Raw genomic sequence first — 7,438 nt, 5'->3', positions numbered from 1 at the left:
CCCCCCCTTGTAAAAATATAAATGAAGTAATATTGGAATACACATCTCCATAATTTCAGGTAGTTTAACTTTCTACATACATAATTAATTGTTACTTACTCAGTGGTGGGGCATTGGGTGATTGCAAGGCCTCCTGGATCCAAAGGTTCAGTTGGTCCTGCTTGCGTCTCTTCAGGTCCGCATGGTGGTGACGGACCTGCTCACCTGTCCTTGGAATTCCTGTGGCACTGGTGAGTTCATGAGCCAACTGGTCCCACGCCTCAGCCCTGTACGCTCCCCAGAGGACCTGGCCCTGCATGAGTTGGGCCTCATGGTTGTGGACTAGGAGCCAGGCCATGTACCTGGACTCCTCAACACCCCACCTCTGCGCTCGAAAGCGACTACCCTCTCCTACACCTGACATTCTGCCTGCAGGTCTGTTCTACAATTGTTTATGCTGTGTATTCCCGCCTATGGGGCTTATATAGTCCGTTTTTCCCACACATATCTGTGATTGGCCATTTTGGAATTGTATCAACTTCAGTAAACCTGCATTGTCATGCTGTAGCTTGTATTCATTCCTATATATGAGCTATTATTGCATTTCTAGGTACTGCTGTCATGGCTTAGTGGTTCTGTACCTTGACTATGGTGTATAGTATCCTGGGTTCGAACCTGGCCACTGCTTTTTATTTTTCATGACTGTCTAGACATGTTGACGGGTGTGTCTGTGTAAAGGCAGTTTTGATACGGCTTGCTCAACGTTGCCCGTCGGTTAGCTTGTTTGCGCGGTGCGCAGCTCCGCGCAAACGGGGTACGCTGCTTTAAGCCTCATTTGGCTATCGGCACACATATTTCGCTCAGCTCAGTTAGGGGCACATATATTTAGCATGGTAAACCACTGCTCAGCTACGGGCACTCAGTTTGCACCAGTTGGACCAATGCTTATCTACGGGCACATACACTCACTCTGTTGAACTGTAGCTCAGCTATGGGCACATCTGGCAGTTTATATTCATTTCTTAGCTCACATTTATTCAATATAAATGGGCTATTTCATTGCATTTTACGTATATTCTGGTTTTATGTGTACATATGTGTCAGGGACTTGTTTCCTGCTTATTTTGCAAAAAAAAAAAATTTTGTGTTGTGGGGGCTCGAACCATGAATGCCTGCTCTGCAGCCGGCATCTCTACCGCTACGCTATTGCTTCCTGGCTTATTTTGCATATTTAGTTCTTATATGCTTTCCCATTGACTGCTAACTGCTGCGCTACGGGCACGCCCGCGCAAACGAGCGCATTCACGGTTAAACATTGTTACAATTTAAAAAAAATATGACATGTTCATTTAGATTGTTTTATGTTTAATAGTCTGTAGGGGCATTTGTTGTGTTGTGTTTATTCACATTTCCGTGGACTCTGTTGTGGGTGTCTACTTTGGACACCTTTACACTTATGGGGGCGTGTCCGCTTGCAGGGATCAGCCTACGGACACGCCCCCACATGTCTTACACGGACCGTGTTAGACTTAGGTGTGATTCAGCATGCTCTCATGAATATGCAGAGCATGCTGACATCACTCCGTTTAACTGCAGCCTCCATGTATGAGTTATAACTCTTACACGGAGGCTTCGTGAATCCTGCCCTATGTGAAAAGAAAACATAGATTTATACAAAGACATGCATCTGGAGCTTTTCTCCCCGGACCTCCGCTGAAAATTGGCTTCATTCCAAGTCGGACTTTCCCAGTTAACAAATGTTAAATAAATAAAATAAATAAAAGATAATCAAAATATGTCTTACGCTGAACTTTCTATCTTTTCCTCTTGTTTTTCTTTTTTATCTGACTCTCTCTGTGGTGTGTGTGTGTGTGTGTGTGTGTGTGTGTGTGTGTGTGTGTGTGTGTGTGTGTGTGTGTGTGTGTGTGTACATATCTACCTTTCTGGTTATATAAATAGACAAATGTATCTATTATGTGCATAAAGCTATTTACATATATATATATATATATATATATATATATATATATATATATATATTTATATAGATAAAGATATACATATACATATGCAGACAGATATAGATATAGATAAAAATTCTTACATGTCACTGCAAATGAATTTAGAAGAAAGACACAAGGTCCAAATGCTCCTGCTGAGTGAAAACTGAACAGTAATAAACAAAAACCCAGTCAACATGAAGATACACTTTAATGTAAAGTTATATGCTTTTGTTCCAAAAGTTAGCTAGATGCATTTATGAACATAATCTATCCATTAAAAATAATGATGCAAATAGTGTTTTATACTAACATTCTTTGAATTTAGGAAATTGGTCTTTAAACTAACTGAAGAAGTCACAGTAGATACTAGAAGGGTGTACATTTAATACTGCTTACCTAAAACTGAAGTCAAGGAATTATGCTGGCAGTTATTGCTAGCAGCAGGCAAGCCCCCAGGTTTAAACGAGAGTATTAATATTACATGCTTTTTAACACAAAAGAGGTTAGTTAAGAAATTTTGTGCTAAATATCTTTAGGTTTTATGTTTGGTGGCATATAAAAGTCTAATTGATTTGTGTAATTGATCAAGTATTTTTTACTAGTATTTAAATTTTATGACGTGTTCATTTCATTAGGTCTAAAGAAGTTTCTTTGCAATTTTGGATTGAAAGTGCTTGACTTTGTATTAAAGTGCGCCTTCCTGCAAATGATTGTTTTATTACTATGAATAAAGTTGATGAATTATGATATAATTTTATTCCTGGAGCTTATAAGAAATAAAAATGATAAAAAAGTAGAAATTAACCATTAAAGAGTAGTGTTGACTCTATATAGACACACACACACACACACACACACACACACACACACACACACACACACACACACACACACACACACATGCCTAAAGAGGTCTTAAAAATGTATACATATCTTATAGCTCATAGTCTTAGCTAATTTTTAAGATTAATCTTGGAGAACTTTACCTCTTTTCCAACCATGAGGCTTCATTCTTGGTTGAACGCACACATTAGTATCACCTTCTATAATGCAGCCCCTCCACTCAGTTTTCACTTTTATATTATACTCTAATATGTGAGTATTAGTTTTTATATAGCATTAGGTGTGAAAAACAGCCCTTTTTTCGCATCCAGTTCCCCTTTGCATTTTTTATTGTTTAAGTAAAACTGCAAGAAAGACCGAGCCAAGCTAGAGTTTTCACTGTGTGATACCCATAGCCGGCCTTAGGCATAGGCCAACTAGGTGGCCGCCTAGGGCACGCTCTAGCAGGGATACCTTTCCCGTAATCTGGATGGTATGGGTAGACCAGGATGGGGGCACAGGGTGGTGTTGGGTGGGAGCTGTAGAGACCTTTTGCCTGGGGCACCAGTTGACCAAAGGCTGGTCCTGGTGATACCTTAAACTTACTTTAATGGAGGCCTATGGGATATATGCAAATGACCCCTTAAGAATATCAAGTGCTTCAGCTACATGGCTTCTGGATGCCCATGAGGTTTTTTACTTTGTAAGTATTTATGGTTACATTCAGGCCAATAAAACCAAACCTCACTAGCTATGGGCATGCATCTTTCAGCCTTTTCATTGACCTCATCAGCACAGCATAAGTGGATAGTTTGGCTACACTTGAGAAACACAGGGTCTTTAAACCTAGCTGATGCCCATAATTATTAAGGTGCCTGCAAAATATCTCAACTCACATCCAAACCAAAAGGAAAAAAGACACACACAGACATACCATTCAGTAAAAACTGCAAGAAAACCCCAGCCAAGTGAGAGTTTTCATTGTGTGATACCTTGATCCAACCAGAGTTTTCATTGTGTGATACGTTAACTCTCCTGTAATTGAGGCCTATAGGATATATGCAAATGTTTTATTGTCCTGAATGTAACTATTAAGTGTAGCTGAAACACTTGATGTCCTTAAATTGTCATTTGCATATATCCCATGGGCCTTTATTACAGGAAGTTTAAGGTATCACACAGTGGAAACTCTAGCTTGGCTGGATTTTTCTTACAGTTTTTACTGAATAGTTTGTCTGTGTGACTTTTTTACCCTTTGGCTTGGATTTTACTGTTTGAACAGGTATCTAATTTGCTTTTGTGCTCTTTAATCTCCATGCAGGAAGAACAGTGTGGCTGATACTGAAGCTGCCATTTATAACTAACAAAACAGTGAAAGTAGCAGTGGTTGACAACTATTGCGCAAGTCTTTGCTTTTTTTAAAAAGTTTGTACCACATGTACAACTATGACACAGCTGAATGTATAGAGACAACAACTTTAGAGATGTTTGTAAAACATGCCCACTTTACCGCAATGGATCTACATGAATCTTTTTCCATGACTGATTCTAAGTTATTCGCAGTCTTCCAGCTTTATTTGCTTCATGCAAATACATCTTTACAAAATAAGAAATCACTTGATACAAGCAGTTAATATTTTTATGTCAGGAACCAGAACCTACAAAACTATAGTATAGTCTATCTTTCTTGCGAATCTTACATTTCCAAACTAGAGGTGTTACATTTTCTGTTGGATAAAATGGAACACATACCCATTGGTGTCAGGATAATGAGAATAAAGGACAGCAGTTATATATTGTCGAGTGGCTGACACATCAGTGCAGACAGGTGGTAGACCATTCAGTGTTGCCAGTTTTGGGGTGGGCAGCAACATAGTTATGAAATGAAAATGAGAAAAGCAAACACATGAAATGACTTGAAATCACATCTTTTCATTACTCACATATCCACATTCGGTTCAACAGTGATATCGCTTTTTGCATCGCTCTTCTGAACTGGAAAGTTGTATAATAATAAAACATTTAAAGAAGGCAAATGTCCTTACACTTTAGAAATAAAATATTTTCTAATTTTCCATAAATGTTACAGAACACTTGTATATGCAAAATATTTATATAATACAGTGTAATACAAACAATTAACATTTTACGACTATGAGTTTTTAGTTTAATAATAAAGTAAAAATAAGTTGAATGAGGGTAAGATCTGCCCTGTATACTTTAAAATTTGAACAAGAATTGTTGAACTTTAGTGCTCTAGATAGGTGGCTGCTTAGCAAGCTCATTGCTTTCTATTCAGACAGCAGACCATAACCACTTTGCATACTCATGAAACCCCTTTCACTGAGCTCATGCTGGATTGCCTTCTTGCTCAAAACCTGAAATATGCATGAAAATTCATAATAGAATGAGTATGCAAAGCCTTAGAACTCAACATGTTACCCTTGGCAAAGCCTATATTGACATTTTCATTTGCTAAGGTTTCTAAATGTATGTGTTTACTCCAGACTTGTAACAAACCATCATCTGCTATGCAAAGAAAACAAATCTTTGTGGGATGGTTAGCATAATGGGTAGGGTGCTTACCTCCCAGACACCAAGTACAAGGTTTGATTCTCACCTTCAGTCACTGTCTAGCTATTAATGAAACAAATAGTCTGTAGACCACTTGCCTAATCCTTACCAATGAACATGCGTGTTTCCATCAATGTTATCTATCTTCAGCTGTGTTTTCTATGGAAGTCCTACTTTATATGTCACTCCATAAAGCACGAATGTCTGCATCAGGTCTCTCTATTAAACATTTTAAGTGAGATTAAGTGGTTTATGTGGTAAAACAATTAGAACATTAAGGGGTTCATTCTGGTGTACTGTATCAATTAAGCAGACCAACATTTAATCAGCCAGGACAATGACAGCCAAGAAACTATTCAGCAACCTATATAGATACCTCTACATTCAATTCACGCTTCAGCCAGATACGAACTGTGGATGTTGTTTTCTTAATGCTTGGACTAAGGGGTACAGCAGTGAAAATCGTATCACATTTGGGTGAGGTCAAGTTATTAAAGGGGGAAAAATTCAGAATTATGTTTCAAGTAAAATCAATTTCTTTGTCCCTTCCCACATCTTCCTTGCAGGGAGCTATGCTACCTGTTCTTCTGTACTAATCATCAGCTGTGTGGTCACTACATTTCAGATGAACTGAAATTATACTCTTTGCATCAAACATCTGTAAGTTCATAGGTTCATAGGATGTCACTAGGCTATTGATCTGAGAGTCTTTACAAGCCAGGCCATTAAATCCTAACATAATACTAGATAAGAGATATTGTCTATGTCCAAGGTTTTTCTAACAAGGGCTACCCATGTCCAGGAAAGAAGCCTGGGCAATCCCCAGCAGGAATTCATGGTTTCCCATCCATTCATCCAGATTGCACTTAAACAGGGCCATTGAGGGGCTCTGATTGATATGGATTAGAAGCCTGTCCCAGAGGAGTGGCAATCTCTAAGAGACGTATCTATCTCTCCAGCAGGTCATGTTTATGTTGCAAGCTAGATTGTGGTCTCTGGAATGAGTGACTGTAGTCCCATTTGACTTATGGATGTGCAGCATTTCCATTAGATTTTGGTCAGAAATAGCCCTGTAAATCAGACATAAGTCATCTGTAATTGTCTATATGCTACTGAGTACAGTGAAAGTGACTTCATTCTGTCTGTATAAGACATGTGCTAGAGACCCTCAATTTTCTTAGTAAGAAATCTCTGAAGTCTCTCAAGTTGCTGCAGGTGTCTGGTATGGTACATACCAAAGGAAGCATTACATTAAATAATAGGCCTGATGAGGGATGAGTATTGGGGAGTTATAACCTCTTTTGCTCCTGAGGTGATGCCTTTTGCTAATCACGTGAGCAACGTAGAATGTCTTCCTGACCACAGTAAACATATTGTGGTCAAAGTTGAGATCACAGTCAACTTGTGTTCCCAAGTCTCTCACTACTGAATTGGTACTTAAGTTATTATTGTTTATTTTATAATCAGTTAGGGCATTGCTTTTACTGGAGGGAATGATGATGCATTTTTTTTATCATTTTAGTTTAAGACCATGGCTTAGGCATTAATCATTTGTCTGTGTAAGCTCCTTTTGAAGTACTCAGCCATTGCTAGGGGATTCAATGATAGCACCTAATTTGCAGTCATCCACAAATTACTTTCTAGAAAACTTAATTCAGTTAATTTTTGTAAAGGAAAGAATCACACAGATTCTATGGGATAAATTCAGTTACTTCCACTGAAAGTAGTGTGATGTGCGGTAAGAAGAAGCATTCTTGTCATACTTATTTCTTACTTAAAATTTGTAGACTGGGAAAGTCCAACAAGGGCAGAGCCTATTGTCAGCAAAGGCCCGGGGGAGAAATGTTCTAGATGCATGTCTTTGGAATGTGGGAAGAAACCAGAGTACCTGAAGGAAACCCACAGGAATGCAGGCAGAACATGCAAACTCCAAACAGAAGGCACCCCAGCTGAGAATCGAGCCAGAGAATCTCCTGCTGTGAGGCGACAATGTTAACCTCTGCAGTCCTGTGCCACCTGAGATGTTGTTATTAATGCGGTAATTTGCAGGGACATCTCCC

This window comes from Protopterus annectens, chromosome 2.part2 (assembly GCF_019279795.1).
Source record: "Protopterus annectens isolate FY-2018-M chromosome 2.part2, PAN1.0, whole genome shotgun sequence".
NCBI classification, from domain to species: Eukaryota; Metazoa; Chordata; order Ceratodontiformes; family Protopteridae; genus Protopterus; species Protopterus annectens.
Note: the sequence above shows the minus strand (reverse complement) of the source record.